This window comes from Lates calcarifer, unplaced genomic scaffold (assembly GCF_001640805.2).
Source record: "Lates calcarifer isolate ASB-BC8 unplaced genomic scaffold, TLL_Latcal_v3 _unitig_985_quiver_1380, whole genome shotgun sequence".
In the NCBI taxonomy this organism is placed as follows: domain Eukaryota; kingdom Metazoa; phylum Chordata; class Actinopteri; family Centropomidae; genus Lates; species Lates calcarifer.
This window is the reverse complement of record NW_026118136.1, coordinates 14,205-33,352: the sequence shown is the minus strand read 5'-3', so window position 1 is coordinate 33,352 and position 19,148 is coordinate 14,205. Positions and strand designations below refer to the sequence as shown.

The following is a 19,148-nucleotide window of genomic DNA, read 5'->3' as shown; positions in this document are numbered from 1 at the left end:
TAGCCTATTGTTTAAACTCTTATCAATACATCTGATTAAAATTTTAGATGCAAGAGATTGCATGCATTGTATTGGATAAGTGCAGGTATAGCAACAGTATAATGAAGGCAAAGATTCACAATGAGCACCATACCATAATGAATTGTTGACAGGGTGTGTGTATGAAAAAGCATTTGTAAACTGAGTTGTCTTTTTGTGCTGTGGTCTTGTTCTGGGTGGATAAACTTCAGAGACGGTGGCAGCAGGTCTGGAGATCTTAGCACAGCAGGACACCTGGATGCAGGTAGAAAGTGAGTATAATGCGGTACTGCACAGACGAGGCTTGTTTGGCGCATACTGTGTGCTGAAAACTTGCGAGAAAACTAGTAAAAAAAAATGCAGGTGAAGTGTGGCACAGGTTGCAAATATCTTTTTATGTAGAAAAAAGCTGAAATGATGCGCTTCTCAAATGAGTTTTAGACTGTTTTTAGGATTAAATAAAGAGTCTGGAGATGTGATGTTGGGCTCTGAGAAACTGGCACTTTCACTATTTTCTGACAAAACATTGAATCACCAAGTCAAGAGAATAAATCTCAGATTATAGATAATATATCAAATATGAGTAACATGTTAGGAGATTAAAATAAAACACATTTTCCGTTTAGTATAACAACAAACATCATTCCTCAAATGTTTGTCACATTCCTTCAAGATGTACGTGACGGATGGAACGACAGACAGAGCAGATTGGCCTGCTGCAGGGGATGAATCATGATGCATAATAAAGTTGTTTTAAGGCCATTTTGTTTGGTGTTGTCACCACATGGCACAGAGAATATTCAGAAGGAGAGAATTTATTCAAATGTGCATCTGAAGCAGAACTTTTAAAAGATATATCTCGTAGTTTTGGTGGTGCCAAAGCTCGTTTCAACTCAAGTCAAATTGGCTGTATGTTTCACATTAGTTGTTTGACTGTTAAATATTTCAGTCTCTGACTCCTCCACCCTAAAACAAATACAGCTGCCTGCCATCAGATCCATAGCCAGTTTTGGTATTAATGCTCAGCCACAACATACATCAACACCACAGTTTAAAGCTTCATAAGAAGATAATCCCTCCTTCCTTTGTGTCAGAGTGCACCACATTTTCTGTACTTAATGTGTCTTATCCGAGTTCCCTGTCTGGTATTACAAGTTCAGGCCATGCCTCTGCTGTTGCTTCATAAGAAAGAGACACCAGGATTTTACTCCCACAACAAAATATAATTTAATGAATTCACTTTTCCACTGTGTCGATCACAAATCTATATTGATGTAAAAATAAAAAAAAAAAAGAGAAAAGAAATGATCCAGTACTCTCCTTTGTCTTAATGTAAAGGCATGCAGTCTTGACAGAGCTTTGGACCATTGAAAGCTACAGGTCATTACAGAAGACACACACTGACACTCAGCCACAAATACACACAGAAGCGCTCGGAGTATCCACTCTTTTCTTGGGACCCAATAAACATTTATTCTTTGCACATACAGTGAGTAGAGGTGGGATTCATTACAACACCAAAAGTATAGTAGTTCACAAATAGCAACAGGATACGCTAACACGTCCGCTGGGGCCTTTTCTACCTTCTCAGCTCTTGAGGAATAAATGGTACGGTGCTGCTGGAATACAATAATAATGTGAGTACACATTGACGGTTACACAAAGAGGGGTTAGTAGGCTAGCATGTCGTCGTGTGAGCGTGTGGTGCGTAATATGAGGATGATTTGAACAGCCGTGACTCTTGCATTCAACCCTTTGCAGCGAGCCCTTTTGGAACTGGTTTTCTGAACCAGTGGAGCCTGTAAAAATGACTTTCCTCATTCAGTGAAGAAGGACGTCCTTCATTTGGAAGTTACATTGAAATGCTGCTGTTGTAACTCTCATATAAAAAGTGCAGACATTTTCTTGTGTCTATGGTGCAAAAGCCTAATGACCTCTGGGATTCAAAGTGGCCTCAGCTATATAAATACAGTTATATATTTGCCTCCATATAAAAATAAAACTAGCAATACACAAATATTGCACACCTAAGGAGTTTAGATTTATCAGATTATTGACAAGCTGTTGAGGAAAATGTACAAACATGGAAATAATAAACCCTCTGGAGCAGTATAAATAAATATTCAGATACTCAGTTTTAATTCCTATGCATGCAGCACGTCTCTCTGGCTGTGGGGGGGCCAGGTGGGGCAGAGGTGGAGTCACGGCTGCCAAGGGGAGATGGAGTTGGGCTGTGCGGTGGGTGAAGTTCACGGTGAAGCAGCAGGTAGTTCTGGAGGACAAACGGCGGGGGTGGGGGTGGGGGGGTGGAGCTCCTCAGTGCTGCTGCGCGTCCAGCTCTCTCTGGCGGCAGCCCACGGCAGTGATGAGGGCGGCCCCCTTACCGCTGCCGTCCTCAGATAACAGGAAGTTGACGTCACATTTGGGGGCGAGTTCCTTCACCGTCTGCTGGAAGATCCGTGAGAAACTGGGGGGAAGAGAGCAACAGGAAACTGTGGTTAGGAGGTGATGCGCTCAAAGAAGTGAGAGATGCTTTCTAGTAAAGGCGGCAAATGTAGCACCAGACGACTCATAAACAAACGTATGTCTGGGGTCAGTAGGTGATGGCTGTCGAAAACTCAGTGTTGTAGTGTTTTGTTTAGTGTTCAAACACGCCCTTCTATTGTGTCCCTGTCCTGTGTCTTACTGTGGGTGCAGCTTGTAGAGCGTGCCGTCCACGCCCACCGGTGATGTCCAGGTGGTCCAGCCCTCTGTTCTCACGGATCTTGTCCACCACGGCAGCCATTCCGGCTCCACAGATCTGAGCCGCGCGGCGGGACACCGTGCCGCACACCTCCTTGACGATAATACTGTCATCACAGGTGCTGTCGAGCCCCAGCTGCTGCAGGATCGCCCTGACCTGCAGCAGCGCCAGACGATCACTGTGCAGGGGGGGAGGCGGAGGGGGGAGAAGGGGGAGAGCGTGTCAGAGGTCAGCCAACAGCAGGAGAGTCACCGGACACCTCACAGCTGTTCCCAGAGGCTAAGGTGGGCTTAAACAGTGTAGAAACTCAAGTCGTCACATTGCACCCCCCCCCCCCTCCTCTCATTCCTAGGTGTGTTATCCCCCTAGATGCTACTTTGCTGTGAACAATGCTGCTTAAACACATGCTCTCATGTCGTTATCCTATAAGTCATACCAGTGGTTTTGCATGTCTTCCCCATAGAGTGTATATAAACAAATACTGTCAAATATTTTACAGGGCAGCAGACTCTCCTGCGTTTTCATTTGTTTTTTCCTGCCTCCAGGCATCCACCAGCTTCCATTCATTTATCTACAGTATGAAAATCAACCTGCGCCTGCTTCATATACTTGGATATTCAGCAAAATGATGTCTACTACCTTTACAAAAACTATTTCAGGACTTAGAGTTGTTTTGTTGTACAGCTGTGAGTGCAGATTTCTTTAAACCCTGCTGTGTGTTATCACACAAAAACATCGTAATATAAATTGTATGTTGTATGTCTGTGCAGCTTGATCTTCATACAGTAGAAATCAATGGAAAGGAATGCCTGCTGTTAGGGAACAGGAACACATATAAAAATGTTTAATACAAAAGTAAAAGATGTGATTTGAGTATTGTCCAATCCACCTTTGATTTCAAAAATACTTTCTGCATCTGTTTTTCTTTATGTATTTGTTGTGTTTGGTTCACTCTAGTATGAGAAATTCTATAGTTAATTATTGTAATTTATTGTTACTAAATCCACTTTTCTTTGACACCACCACACCAACATATGATGTACTGAAAATGTTTTGAAAACTTCATTTTAGTTTCCCCAAAATCATTTGCTCCAAAAATAGATAGTATTTAGGTTTTTGCTTTGAATATGACAGAGTAGTTTGCAGCATACTTTGTCTGCCTCTGGTTAAGCAGGTAGAGATTTGCTGTGACAAAAATCCACAGATGAATCACAGGTATTAAAAGTGATTCACTCACCTCTCTATCTGCGACAGGAACTTTGTCTCGAAGATGCCCCTGGTCTTCAGCGTCTCTGAGATTTGTCCCCGGAAGAGGAAGCCACGCTTGGTCAGATCAATCAGAATCTGCCTGACGATCTCCCCCAGGTACATGCCACTGCACATCTTCTCATATCTGAACGTAGAAGAAAGATTCAGGGCTCAGATCACTGCAGAATAACAAAGAGCATCTGCTGTTTGATTGGTCTGTGATATGAACCGGCAGCTGGCAGGAGATACTAAGATGTAGTTTGATATTAGAAGCTTCTTGACCTTTGTTTGCCTTCGTTGAGCGAGTTCTCGTCCACCGCCTGGTCGTACTTTGTCCTGATGTCGTCCAGGCAGCCGTTGTCTCCAAACGCCCCCCACTCCATGTTGACGCACATGCGGCCCTCATTTCCCTCCACTATCTCGATGTTCCTCATCTCCTCCATGTAACAGGCGTTACTGCCCGTCCCTGACAGGACACACCGTCATTTTACAGAGCTTTTTGTTTTTTAACACACAAATCCAAGACATTTCTAACTGGAGATTAGTGACGAAGACTGCACAATATACAAAAGTATGGAAAATATAACAATACAACACAGTTTCCTTTTAAAAGCTGCTGTGTTGAGCTCACCTGCAATCAGTCCCACCTCACAGGTGGGCTCTTCATATGCACAAGTCATCATCGTCCCCACTGTGTCGTTCACTATGGCAACCACATCCAGCTCAAACTCCTTCAAAGAAAAACAACACAAGGACAATTAGTCTCAGGCCGAAGTACGATGAAATGACATGTACCTTCAAATAAGAGCTTTATATGGTTTTACACAAATCTCACGATTCAAGATTCATGCTTTGTTGTAATCCAGTAAGTCAATGTACAGAGGAAAGTTTAAAATCTAAAACTGAACTGTAACTGTTTATATACATAATTTAACTTGTGTTTTTCCAGGTTTTCACTCCACATAAAAACAAAATTAAGTCCACATTTTCTTTCCAACAGTTGTTGCTGAATGGGCGCGTTGACAGAGGGATTAATATCAGGCCTGGCAACTTTTCAAACGCCACACAATGCATTTCACTCAACATTCCTAGATAGACTATACAATAAAATACACAAGCTGTTTCAGAGAGCTGCCACACACACACAAAATACAGAGGATCATCCTTGTCATCGCTGTGGTAATAAAAGTTTAAATAGGAGCCCACACTGCAGACAAAGAAAGACACACTCCTCCACAATGTCTGAAAGTAGTGTTTTTTTTATCCAGGTGTTATGACATGCTATTACAACAATAACCACACACTGCTCCAGTCCCGCACTGCTTTACCTGTCGGTTAATGATTTACAGTCACTTAATACTTACAGGATTCTCCATCTAAAAGAGTGAAATCAGTATAAGAAACTCAAAAGTGATGACATTTGAATTTTAAAATTTCCTGAATACAAAAAAAAGATGCAACAGTAAGTAAGTGAAATGTGTTTATTTATAGAGTAATTGCCCAGCTGTAATATACCAGGACATAACAGTGGCTGAGTTAAGTGTCTTTATGCTGAAACTGCAAGATTGCCCTTCAGTCCAAAGGTACCAGCATGTGATGTTTAGCTGCCTACTGCAATATATGTTGTATTACTACAAGTATTTGCATCCTGCTGTGTTCCTGTGCAGGAAAACTTTTCATTCCTGTACTTAGTCAAAATAAAACTGGAGTTCTGTGCAGTGAGTAGACAAAACAAACGCTCCGTGTCAAAGCACTTAGGATCTGAAATCACTTAATCACATCTAAAAAGCACTGCTGCAGAAGCTGCTTGAGTGCCAGTAAGCAACATTTATCAGCTATTAGAGAGGTCAGAGGTCAATCACACCTTCGATACGAGAGCTTTTAAAGCAGCATCAGACAGCAATCTGAGCCCAGATTATACAAAGTCTTCAAGTTCTTGACAACACAAACAAAAAATGCACTGGTGCATCAGTAAAGCAGCTGTGAGACGTCAGTTTTAATCAGCAGATATAAAGAGTTTTTACTTTTAAATCAAGCTGACAGTTTAGTTACATTATTTTGACTAAATAATACTTTTAAAAAACAAATTTCTCTCTCACCGGCTGTAATTTTCAGCACAGTAATATCACAGTAAATGTAACATGAAACGTTACGTGTTGAAAGTGTAGTGTGTGAATCATTCCGATTACCTCTTTCCTCTTGATCGCTTCCCGAAGAAGCTCCACCACATCTTCGCCCTCACAGTCCGTGGCCTTGAAGCCTTTGGTCCAGGTTACGAGAATACCCTGCAGAGCGCATGACACTCACTGTGAAATAACTATTTTTTTTACCACCCCCCAAAATGTGAGTTTTTTTGAGATAATTTGTAGAGAACATACTGCGTCCAGGCTGGTCTGATGGCAGGGGAAGGAGAAGGTGAAACCCAGCGGCAGTCGAGCGCTTTTCATTCCCATGTAGTCCAGGAAGTCGGAGATGCAGTACACTATGTGGTCAAAGAGCTGGAAGAGACAGGTGCACTTTTAGTGGTTTGTACTGGGAGATATGGTTGATACTTCAGTTTCTATTTGTCATTAGAGGAATAAGATAAGTGAGAAATCCTCATTACCTCTTCTCCAGTGCCCTGCATGACTTCTATGGGAATAGCGTAGATTTTGTTATGCATCTCCACTGATCGCCTCTTCCCGCTGCGAATCTTTACCAGGAGCACACGGAAGTTTGTCCCTCCGAGGTCCAGAGCGAGGAAATCTCCGTTCTCTGTGTTACAAGAGAGGCCTTGTTAGAATTTAATCTGTCATCAGTGAAGACATTTTCCTCCATTGTATTGATTTTATTTTAGAGGAAATATTGCTGCCTGATCATTAAATGATTCAGTTTAAAAGCACAGAAGTCTAGAAGGCAGTTAAGGATTCACAGTATTTAACTGTTTAAGTTTTACTCAGAATTTCTGATGAAATAGACGTCTCTTCTTCTTGGCTTTTAAACCTTCATGCACTTGTCTGAACTGGTTTAGGTCTGTGACGTTAATCTCCTCGCTGTCGTAAACGATGACAGTTTAATGTGATAATTGCGTGACGGGGCAAATTGACGACCTTTTTAAGATAATGTGGAGGAACCTGCTTCACTTGTGTTTTCTGCCTCAGTCTGTTTCTGGAAAAATAGACACAGCCTCAGCTGAATTCAACGGCTGAACAGTACGATTTGCCATCACCCTCCATAAACTACAGCAAAGACGATGACGGCAAACTTAGTTTTAACCCAACAAACCTGATTGACATTTCTGAGCAGCAGCAACGTCTCCAATTAGTTTTTGCAGGTTTTCTCACAGATTTTCACAGATCATTTGGAGTAAAACTTGTTCAGCTGGAAATGATCAAACTAACATCAGCTGCCTCAGGTCCTGCTTGTCCCCACACATCCCTGCCTGACAGCGACTGGTTGGAGAAATTGAATGTAAATTGAAAACCTGAGCTGAATGTGGCCTTTTGCAACTACTTTTTTTCATCTTGTAAAAACTCACGAGACAGCACATCGAGCTGCTTTAAATAAAGACCACAATGTTTGAAGTGACTGATGGATCATTTGTCACCTGCGGAGCTGAGAATCATCACCTGACACATCTTGATTCATGCTCAGTTTAGGTACTTGTTGATGGCATGAATACTCATCTGAATCATTAGATATGCAGCCTTTGCTGTGTGATGTAAGGACAACAGATAGATTTACTGATATATTTAAAATATTTAGTAACTTCATTTTAACAGAGATGAGAGGAAAGCGGAAAACAAACTCTACTACTTGGTCTTTCCCTTCCACTTCTCTGCATATGTCTCTTTTAAATCACCTGTTCCGTCTGGTGTACTTCGGACAAAGGTAGGCAGCATTTTGACTGTAGCTTCCTTGTGGGTGTCCTTCTTGAGGCCTCTTTCGATCTCCACCCTCATGCGTTTCTTCACTTCCAACAGCTGGGCTTTGCTCAGCCGGAACTCTGCCAAAGTCTGCTGAATCTGGCGCGACTGCTCAATCAGACGGTACGCCACTGCTGTCACCATGGCTGCACCTTTCGCACTCCCACTCTCAGACAGCAGGAAGCGGACATCTGAGTCAGGCACCAAGCGACGCACTGTCTTGTGCAGACGGCGAGCGTATCTGTGCAGAGAGGAGAAGATGCCCTCATTAAAGAGAGAGAGGCTTTATCTGTATAACCAGAATATTAATCTGCAAATCATCAAATCTTCTTAGGAAGTGGACATACGGTTACTGATAATGTGCATATTATTCAATGTAAACTGATGCTATGGCATAATCACATATAAAATTTTAAACCTGATGTTCAAAGCATTGACCTGTATTTCAGTGTCATGAATTACATTATGCCATGTTGTGTGTGTCAGTTACAAAACTTTAATAACTAATTGTGTTAGTTTTTAATTTCAGTTTGCTTAGAATCGTTAAAAACAATGAGATCAGATCAGCAGACGTGATTTGGATTTGTGTGGGAGTTTTCATTTAAGACTGATTAATGGGAATCTGACATCTTCCCCCCACGAAAAGTCTCATGTGCATCCTCTATATTCCCCAGACGATGTTGTTTTCAAGAATTTATTTTAGCTGGCAGTTTCCTCGCTGTGGTCCCTAAGCACTGTCGTTGTCATTTCATCTTTGTTTTGTTGGTCTTTTGGGAGAAAATAAAGTAAAACATGGAAGATGCTGCATTGTAGTACTTAGCATCGCTTGATGTTACTCTTTGTTAAACTCGCCCTTCAGTTCCCGAGTACTCACTGAGGGTGCATCTTGTAGAGAGACCCGTCGATGCCCACAGTCGTGCGGAGGCGTGCGACGCCTTTGTTGTCCTTAAGGCGAGTGAGGATGGCTCCCAGTGTTGAAGCAATTAGGTTTGCTGAGCGGAAAGACACAATGGTGCACACATGCTGCACGGCCAGACAGTCCTCATCTGAAGGCTCTACCCCGAGCCTCGTCAGGATTTCCATGCACTTCTTCAGTCCTTCTTTAGTCCTAAAACCAAAGGTTTATTTCTCGTTATTAAGAATTTAATCCATGAAACTGCAGAGCCTGGAGTTTTTCCAGTTAAGTTCCCACGATTGGTTGTGTTGAGTGAGTTTTAAAGTCACACAAACCCTTAAATGCACATTCCTATAAAAACAGCTTTTGTGCATCACACTAGAATTCGTTCTCCCCACTCACTTTTCAATGGCAGAGACGTGTTTCGTCTCAATTTTCCCTTTCGTCAGGAGCTCGGGGGTTATCCGTCCCTCAAACAGTAGCCCCTCTTTGGCCATCTTGACCAGGATGAGTCGAACCAGCTCTCCCATGTACATCCCACTGGCCATCTTCTCAAACCTGAGCAGAGCAAAACACAGCAAGCATTTTCAGATGAGGAGTCATGGATACAGTTTGCATTAGTCACTTCATCCTCTCTTTTTAAGGCCCACAATAGAACCGACACGCTGCTTCTGCTTGGTTGGAGTTTGGGAGGCCTTTATCCTCTTTTTCTTTTACATAATGTTATGGTTGCACTTGAGGAACAAAAACAGATGTTTTCTAGAGTGGTGTGTGTAAAATATGTGGGTTAAGTAGGACAGTGATAAATCTACTTTGTTGTAGTAGTTTGCTGATGTTGCTACATAATCAGAAATACTGACGCATGTCATCTGTCCTGTACACTCAGTATCTCTGGCATTAAATATGTTTTTCACAAAAACAAAAACTGAAATTTTAAAGGCAAATCTTACAGCTGCTTCCCTGGGTTGATAGAACCCCTGTCGATCTCACGGTCAAACTCTGTGCGAATGTCCTCTAGGGACCCGTCGTCCCCGAAGGCACCCCACTCGGTGTTGATGCACATCCGGCCTTCGTCTCCCTCCACCAGGTCGATGTGACGCAGTTCCTCCATGTAGCAGGCGTTTGTTCCCGTTCCTGAATGGATGCAGAGCTGCATGACTTAGGCTCTGTGTTGCTCAGTAGGCAGAGGGACGCCAGGGTAACATTATAGTTCCTCTGGCGCCCTCACATGTAGAACTGTGTTCATGGTGCCGTATGGTAGTTTGGACACTTGAGTTGTTTGCTTTTTGCCCAAATGAAAGTGCGCTGATAAAAGATTAAAACAGCCTCTCCTGGAATTTTAACTTGCAGTAGATGCAGCTCTTTTTTAAAAACGTAGTCTGTGTCTTTACCTATAATGATGCCCACTTCACAACGCTGGTCGTCAAAACCGCAGGTCATCATAGTGCCGACTGTGTCATTCACCACCGCCATGATGTCTGCCTCATAATCCTGAAAAAACAAGATTATGTTTAAAAAAAAAAAAATCTAAATTTACAGTCATCTTTGGTCTATTCGTCAAATTAATTACTTAAAAAGAAAACGTACCCCTCGTTTCTTAATGGCCTTGTTCAGCAGCTTCACAACGTCCATGCCTTCTACACCACTGGCTTTAAACTTCTTTGTCCATGTCAGTAAGACCGCCTATAAAACAAGAAGTTTTATAAGGCCAGACTTTAAGTTACAGTTAGACAGACTTGGCAAGTCCAAAAAGTCCACCCATTGCTATTCCAACCACAGCATCCATCTCCAAAAACCACATTCACCAAGTTTCTACAAAAGATCCTGTGACAATGACTGCACACTACATTTACTTTTTGTGTTTTATACACGTTTTATACACAGAAAATGCAATCCTATAATATCATTGCATTGCTCTGAAAGTGTTCTTGGGACGTCTAAAATTATGAGAACAAGTTTATAAGCATGTGAAGCACAGTTATCCCTTTAACTTGAAGTGTTTACCTCATCCAGTTTGCTTTGGGCACAGGGGAAGGAGAACGTAAATCCTACAGGAAGCTTCTTATCCTTGATTTTTTGCTTCTCCATGAAATCACCCAGGCAATCCGCGACATGGGCAAAGAGCTGCAAACAGAGAGAGGACTTTAACACTGTAGAATAACCAGGAGTCAAATGGCTTTTAGTCTAAAAGCCTCTACAGTGGCAGAGGAATCTTTTCTGTGTCAGGTTTTGTATTTAACAACATGAAACCTTTATCAGGAGGAGGTGCAAGTTTCCAGAATAAACAGCTAATATGTGATGTGCCTGATGTGCCAGTTGGTTGCTTAGTAACAGATTCACAAGTCTAGACGTGGCCAATTCACAAGATGCAACACAAAAATTCATAACATTATGTCAACAAGTTTCTGTCTTTATATGCTGCTAGAGCAGCTCTCTGAAAGGCCTCGTGTCACTGTAACTGTATACTTGCATAAAAATAACACATCTTCATCCTGATAGAGGCCGTCCAAAATGTTATATCTGACAAAGTCACTCACGACGCAAATAAACCTCTTTGTTAACAAACCTGTTCATATATCACGTTACACTTCTGGCCAGCTGTCGCTTCGACATGTCATTAAACAGCATCTGTCTTGTTCTGTCTGTGTAAGTCGTGCTCTGGACCAATCACACAGCCTCAGACGGTCGCTCATGTTTTGGATATCGTGTTACAAAGCAGCTGCCAGTTGTTCTCTACAAGTTCAGCGTAGGTCAGCGACGGTTCTGACGTCACACTCGTTACTCTCAGCGTTACTAAGGAGCTCGTTTTACACAATTTGAGCTCCGACCTGACCTTACTGCTCAGCTCTGTGTAGACGGCAAACATTAAATATTTTGAGTGGAAACAATCGACTCTCTGACCTGGATCACACAGTTTTTGTTGATGATATAAACCAGGTCTATTTAGGAAATATCCAGAAGGAAACAGTAGATATCTGTAATTACCTGTGTCCCACTCCCGTGGATGATGTCGTCAGGGGTCTCATAGACCTGGCTCTCCATCTGAACCGGCTGCTTCTTGTCCTGCGTCACTTTAACACGCAGGATCCGGAAATTGGATCCTCCAAGGTCCAGAGCGATGAAGTCCCCCTTTTCTGTCGGCGTGAGAACACACAGCAAACATTAGAGATTTTAAAATGCTAACCTGCGGGATAGATTCTTGTTTTCTGATTTGCTGGGTGCTTATGATTCATTGTGGTTGTGTTATTTAGTCCACAGCTTCCTAAATACCCATAAAATTAAATCAACACCTCTTTATAACTGTCCATTCCTCTCTTGTTCCCTCCTCTGCACCTTCCATCCCCACTGTTAGGATTCCTGTTTTAGTCCTGTTTATTTTGGCCTCCATCTCCTGCAACTCTCCATCCGTCCACCAGATGTCCTCAGACTGTCCTCTCCACCTCAGTCACTCAGCCAGATCCACCTGCTCACCTGTCTCCTGTTCTCATTAATATGCACAGTAAAACAGGGGCGAACAGCAAATTAAGAGACAGTTGTTTTAGTTGTACAGCACTCTGTTTGGGCTTTGTTAAAGAAAGGGTTTTGAGTCAAATGGAGCCTTAAATCTATTTGGAAAATTAGAAAATTAGAAAGGCTAAAGACATGACTTTTTCCTCCTGACAGCAGTTGTACATTAATAAGAGCAGTGTGCTCGCTCCGTTCATTTTGGTTTTCTTGCCGTTATTAGGTTGCAGGTCAGAGCAGTCTGTCTTAAGAATCTAGATCTGTGACAGGTGATAAAACACAAAAACAACAAACTTACGATGAAAGTCAGCAAGAGAAACAACCCCAAACTGAACCCATCAGAAACATGAAAAGGGAAAAGCCTGTTAACAGACACACACACACACACACACAAAAAAAAATTGACCTAATTTCAGCTCATTTTTCCACAAAACCCTTTTATGTGAACTGAGCTGTGAGTCAGGTGGAGAGGTAGAGTGTCGCTCCAGGCAAGACGCCCAAATGTAAATCGATGCTCTGTAGACAGAGGCTTTGTCGTAACATTAGATAGAGTTGCTTTCAATTCATTGAAAACTGAACTGGTGAAATATAGGTCATTACCAGCTCTAAAATGTTACTACTTTGTAAATCCAGGTAGGGAGATTACTACTAACTTCTTAATTTATCTTTCAGACGTTTTTCTGACACTGATCTAAAGTGACTCTGGACACTAATGTAATAATGCGTTTACTGTCTCAGGGATCTGACCTGTGACCTTTAAGTTACATAAAATGTCCAGCACCTGCCTCCCAGACTAAAACAATGTTCTTCATTTAGTGCCGACATGACTGTAGTGTTTGCTGCGTTGCGCTATTTATCCCCTTGACCTGACTGGAATGAGATGTGACCAGGCTTGACATATAGACGTGTTACTGACTTGCTGCAGAGCATGTGTCCAGTTTATAGCTCATGTCCCACTTTAACCTCAGTGCTACTATATGTAAGCTGTGGTGCTACCTCTTGGTTATATACATGGTCCTGTTGGTGGTAAACTACCATAAGAAAAGCTTGAAATAGAGATGCACAAGCACCAAGACTCTGGATTCAGAGTATCGATTAAAGTGTTGTGTCTGGGACGACTTGCTGGACTTTTCCATGATATATGGTCAATGGATCTACATCTAAAATACTTTGAAGACAACTGAATAAGCTTTTAAACAATCAGAAGACAGTTACATATGGATTTCCTTTGCAGGAAACTGATGTTTTTGCACTGGAAGGGCGTGGTGACTGATCCTAAACACAAAATTTCATGGTTATTATTGAGAAGAATTAGGTCTAGCAGTAGCTGAACTGCTTGATTTTAGATCTACAGACATGTTTGGAGTTCATTATGACGAAAAAATCTTAACTCAAAGTCCTCTCACTAGCTTTTTAGGGGCTTTCAACAGCATCCGATGCATTTTCACGGTTGGTTTGTGACCAAAATTCACTACTACACTTTAACATTTTGACAACTAAGCCACTGTCAGTAGTGAGTAGACCTTGAGATAAGATTTTAAGGTATTTTTATCGTATCAAAACCCAATCTGATGATTTATGGCTGGATTTCCTTCAGCAATAGCCGTTTGAAGTGTTTGCTTACTTGCTTCTCTGTATAGTTTTCTTAACTTGAAGAGTCCACCCTCCCCTTACAAGAGTCAACTCACAGGGGATTCACAGGAAACCGTGCCCGTCATGGATGAGATGAGATGACGAGTCAAGACTAAACTCTGAGATTTAGACTGGATTTGTGAGGCGGCTGAAAAGGGAAATTTTAGGATGAGCTGGTCTTTGTACATTTATATTTTCATCTGCTTTTACTTTTATTCTAATCTTATTAGGCGGTAAAGATTACTGTACCGTGTGAACTGACATCATTGGAGCTTAGCCATGATTTAATTTAGTCATTTTCCTTTGAGACACACAGAAAGGACACAGAAAGGCTGCAGTACGAGTTCCAGGAGAAGAAAATCTCTCCTTCCTGCCTTCTTCCTGATCTAATGTTTATCAGTTTGGCCACAACTTCAACTCTGCCCTTTGCTTGATCCCCTCCAACCTCATGTAGTTGTTGAAACCTGAGGCTATTTATAATGTGAGACAGTGTCCCCCTCCTCCTCCTCCTCTTCCTCCTCCTCCTCCACTGGCCCTGTTGGGGCCTCAACATGTCCAACAGGCACTCGATGTTATTTCTGTGTATGGACACTGTTTACTAACAAGGACAAACTGAGCTCGGCAGTGTACAGGCCTGATTTGTGCAGAGAACCTCTTGACTTTGACCACTGTGACTCTAAGAGCTGTTCAGATGAGATTACTGCCCCATTAATTCCATATTCCTGGTTCTTCTCTCCAGTGAGTTACTTACTATAACCTGTAATATTACATTATTAAAATAACCTGAAATTAAAGCAAAGTCAGATTTGTTTTCCTGCAACTTTATAGTTTTTTTTTACTGTGACTCTTCAGCTAATGGTGGAATGACTTCTCCATCTTATTATCTTGAAGTTACATTTACACTGCAGCTTTAGTTTGTCCTAGTCTGTTATCAATATTAAAAATAAACAAGACACAATCATGATGGAAAATAACTTGTACAAGCTTGTGAATGGATTATAGAAGCCCACAGGTCATTAAATTGTCCCTCATCAGATTTAAATCAGAATCAATAAAACTGAGATTATGTTATTTCGTCTGGCAGTGGTTGTATGTTCAGAGATGAACACAGCATGTGATCAGGCAGTTTGAACTGTTTGGCCCTGCAGCTAAAACAATAGTGATCTACTGAGTCCAAATCCAGAGCACAAAGAGGCTTATGTCACAGAACAGGCCTGACGATTTTAACACATCAGCACATTTCTTTTAAACAGATACATCAGGATGTGCTTTAACACGCTTACAGTATAGATGGACTGTATACAGTATAACTCACTTTCTATTAAAGGACAAAACACAGTTCAGTCTATGAATATTCAGACTAAATACATACAAATACAAATATAAAGTAACTCAGACGACAGTGTTCCTGAATACCTAACTTTCCCCTGATATTTTAAATACTTTGAAACTCAGCTGTAAAGTGCATTAAGTTTAAGTTTTAAGATGATTTACTGTACATATGTGTTCAGTTATATGCTCTGTTTTTGCCCTGAGACTGTTTCTACCTGATCCGTCGGGGATGGACCTGACGAAGGTGGGCAGCATCTTGACGGTGGCGGTGGGGTTCGTGTCGCGGCTGAGCCCGTTCTCCACCTCCCTGCGGAAACGGTTCATGATGTCCTTCAGCGTCTCGTCCGAGAACCGCATGGAGTACAGGTACTTATCGATCTGACGAAAAGACACAAAGGAAAAAAAAACATGCCTAAATACACAATAAAGTAAAGGCTAGCAAGACATTTGAACTTTTTTCCTTAACTTTAATTTAACTTCTTCCTGTCCTCCTGTTTTCCTTTACTACGTCAGAATGGTATAAATGCAGCAAAGCACTGTGAAGTAACAATTAACTGTGGATTGTTTCCATCCGCCTCATCCATTATTTCCATGTCAGGACACCTTAGATTGTGTTACCGCTTGCTTTTCAAACTGCACTGGAGGCATGTTGGGAGATTGGATCCTGAGGCGGAGTGGTAGTTAAAAAGTCAATAGATTGATTCACTTAACACAAAGTACCATGTGTTGTGAAAACTGTGAAAAATAACTGCAGAGCAACATAAGATGGAGATGTTGTCATCATGTTTTATGACTGGATATGTTGCCTTTATAAAACACTACATCAGTAAGTGACACAGTGTAATAATGAGCTGCTTTGTGCAGTTTAATTGTTGTGTTACAGTTACAGCACATCTAATTAATGGAAGGTTTGTTAGGAGGAGATTTGTGCTGGACACTCGCTGTTGTTGTTACATAATCACGCAGTGCATGCCATGAGGCACGCCACAGTCCAGCAGTCTATTCTGTGGCATGAGACACAGTCCATACATTTGTTTCTCATCAGGTTTCCCTGTGTAGCTTTACTATTATTAGCCTCTCAGCAAGACAAGATGATTTCCAGTAAACGAGAAGCACCTTATTTTTATTCCTGTCCTTCACCGTCAGCCTTTTGGAGGCTGGTCATTCATTCAACATTCAACACCACGTTATTTCTGTTTGTATAAAGCTTTATTTTGGATACATTACCTGGAAATTTAGTCAGGCGCTGTTTTTTTCTTTGGAAAAGTTCTGTGAAAAGTGTGCTGCAAATTCAGCGCTTTGTTTTTGTCCTATCACTGCTCCTCTGTAACCAACAGAAAGTCATTCTGCATGCCGCTAAATCTGACTACATTTCTTAATATGGTCTTAAGTGTACCAGTCACATCCAGGGTTTACAGGGTTGAACCTTCATCCATCCAAGGAATGCTTTCACACCAGCAGGGACTCGAGTCAAGTTGCAGCGGCCTGTTTCATCAGAGGCACGTGCAGATACTGCGCTGTGACATCACGCATGACATCATGAATTTCCCACTCGCCCCCCCGCCGCTGCCTCACCCCTGGGAGCATCCTGCTGGTCCATCATCCCATCCAGCAGCTAATTTCCACTGAACCCAGGGGTCAGAGTGTTTGGATGGCCACAGGCTGCAGCTCAGATTTCACTGATGCAGAGCAACATCTGTGCTCTGCTAAATGAGTCTTATAACCAGAGGTTATAAAAGAACAACCGAGTAAAGAGAGAAGAGGTTAAACAAGAGAGAGAGTAATAATGAGTGTGTGCAGAAAGAGATCATAAAGCTCACGACTTTTCCCAGCAGCCGCTCACAGACACCTGTCTGCTTCAGACGCCCTGGCAACCGGCGCTCCGGAAACACTCGATAATGAGGGTCTCTCTGCAGCACCTCCCCACCATCACTGACCACAGCCCACTTGTCAAGGACATTCACGTCAAACACTGCTAACCCCTGGACAAACTAAAATAGAATCAAATCTAAATTAGAGTTAATCGTGGCCTCCTCCTCCTCCTCCTCCTCCTCCTCTACTTCCCAAATGCTGCATCCTCCTCTCCCAGCCTGATACGCCCCACAGGCCAAACGCTGACATGCAGCCACCGTTAACCGGCATCCATGGCAGTCCACCAGGCTGCTGTCATATGTAACAACTCTCCAGTCCAACACAAAAGCACCACCGTGGCAGTTTAAAGCTGCGTTCACTCACCTTTTTGAGTTGATCATCCTTCAACTCGGTGAAGTAGTAGGCCAGAAGCTGAGCCGCTATCATCCTGCCTGCACGTCCGCCAGGAGCTGTCAGCGACTACGAGGTGGTTAGAGAGTAAAGAAGGAGGGAGAGGAAGGCTGCCGTCCGTTCTCTCCTGTCCCCCCACGCTGATCCCTCTTTATCCTGAAGTGGAGCAGGAAGCAGGCCTGCGCTGGGGCGCCGTGGCAAGGCAAGGTTAAAAGGAAAAAGTCTGGTGAAACAAGAGTGCAGCAGCCGCCGTGCCTGCTAGTCTGCGACAGGCACACACTCACAGCTTCACACACACACACTTAAACACACAAGCACACACAGAGGCTGGGTTTGACCGTGTCTCCTCCCTCCGAGCCGCTAGCTCCCTGTTAGCTCTGGGGAGATGCAGCAGCTCTGCACTGGAATGGTTGTTCTCCAATGCCCTGCCCCCACTGAGCACTCTGATTGGCTGAGCTGGGGGATGTGAGGGAGAGGAAGAACGGGAGGGGTAGACGAGAGGAGGGGGCTTCTCCTGCAGGCAGCAGGGGAGAGAGGGAGAGAGGGAGAGAGGGAGGAAGCTGCATCTGCACAATAACCTGCCGCTCTCCCAGCAGAGAGCCAGAGAGACTTCCCCCGGCCGGCACGTCTCTCACGTTGCCACGGCACCCAGAGGTGGACGTGCGGAGGGGCAGGGCAACCACATGATGATGTCATCATTTCTCCTCATGATGCATCGCACTCAGCATCATCTACGGGCTGAAGGGCGTCAAGATACAAGCTGAAATATCCAAGCATCTCCTCACAGCTTTATGCGTACTACAGTTAGAGTAACAGGCTCGTGACTGACTCTCTTATCTCCTGCAACAGCCCCCTCCCCTCCCACAGCAGAGTCACACTGCAGAAAGATACCCCAAGTCATGCTGGGCAACTTCCAAACTGCTCTAAAATTTGCTTGATAATTTAAATATCCAAACTCAGAGTAGACGGCTGAACGTGGTATTTTCACTCCCAAGGATTGCCTGCAAGGTTGGCGTTAGCAGCATAAGAACATCCTTATTTTGAGAATTGCTCTGTTATACAAAAACACAAAATGTTCCAAACTTTAATCTACACCAAAAAATGTAAGAAAAACACAATACATTTATTTCTTGTGTGATATCTGTCAAAACAGGGAACTTAAAGTATATATGGTGGTAGTCTGAGTAGAAAGCTGGTTTTCTGTTCTGCCAGGAAGTTAATTACATTCAGTTGCAGCTCCAGGTGTAAATCAGTGACTGATTGGAAAGCTCACACAGAAGCTAGTGTAGTTCTGGGCCTCTAGAACAGAACAGAGAGATTTAGTTTGGGTTTCTCATCGAATGTAGTGTTCATGTCTGTCACCTTATCTCTTATCTCTCTACTTTGCCAGTTTTTTGTGTGAATAGACTTTACAGAGGGTTGATGCTCGACATAAAGTCTTCACCCTGCACTAGGAGAACAATAGCTTTGGATGGAAGTAGATAAAATGAAACTGAATCTAATTCTTTTATCAGCACGAAGGTCAAATATTCACAAGGTCAAATGCACAGTAAAGTGCATCACCTGTGTTTTTAATTCCTGTAAAAACTACAACTAAAAAGAAAAGAAC

General features: G+C 42.7%; 1 pseudogene; it reads right to left on the bottom strand.

Moving 5' to 3' along the window:
* Positions 1–1,459: 1,459 nt before the first annotated feature.
* On the bottom strand, positions 1,460–17,931 carry LOC108880850 (hexokinase-1-like; annotated as a pseudogene).
* Between the last annotated feature and the right edge of the window lie 1,217 nt (positions 17,932–19,148).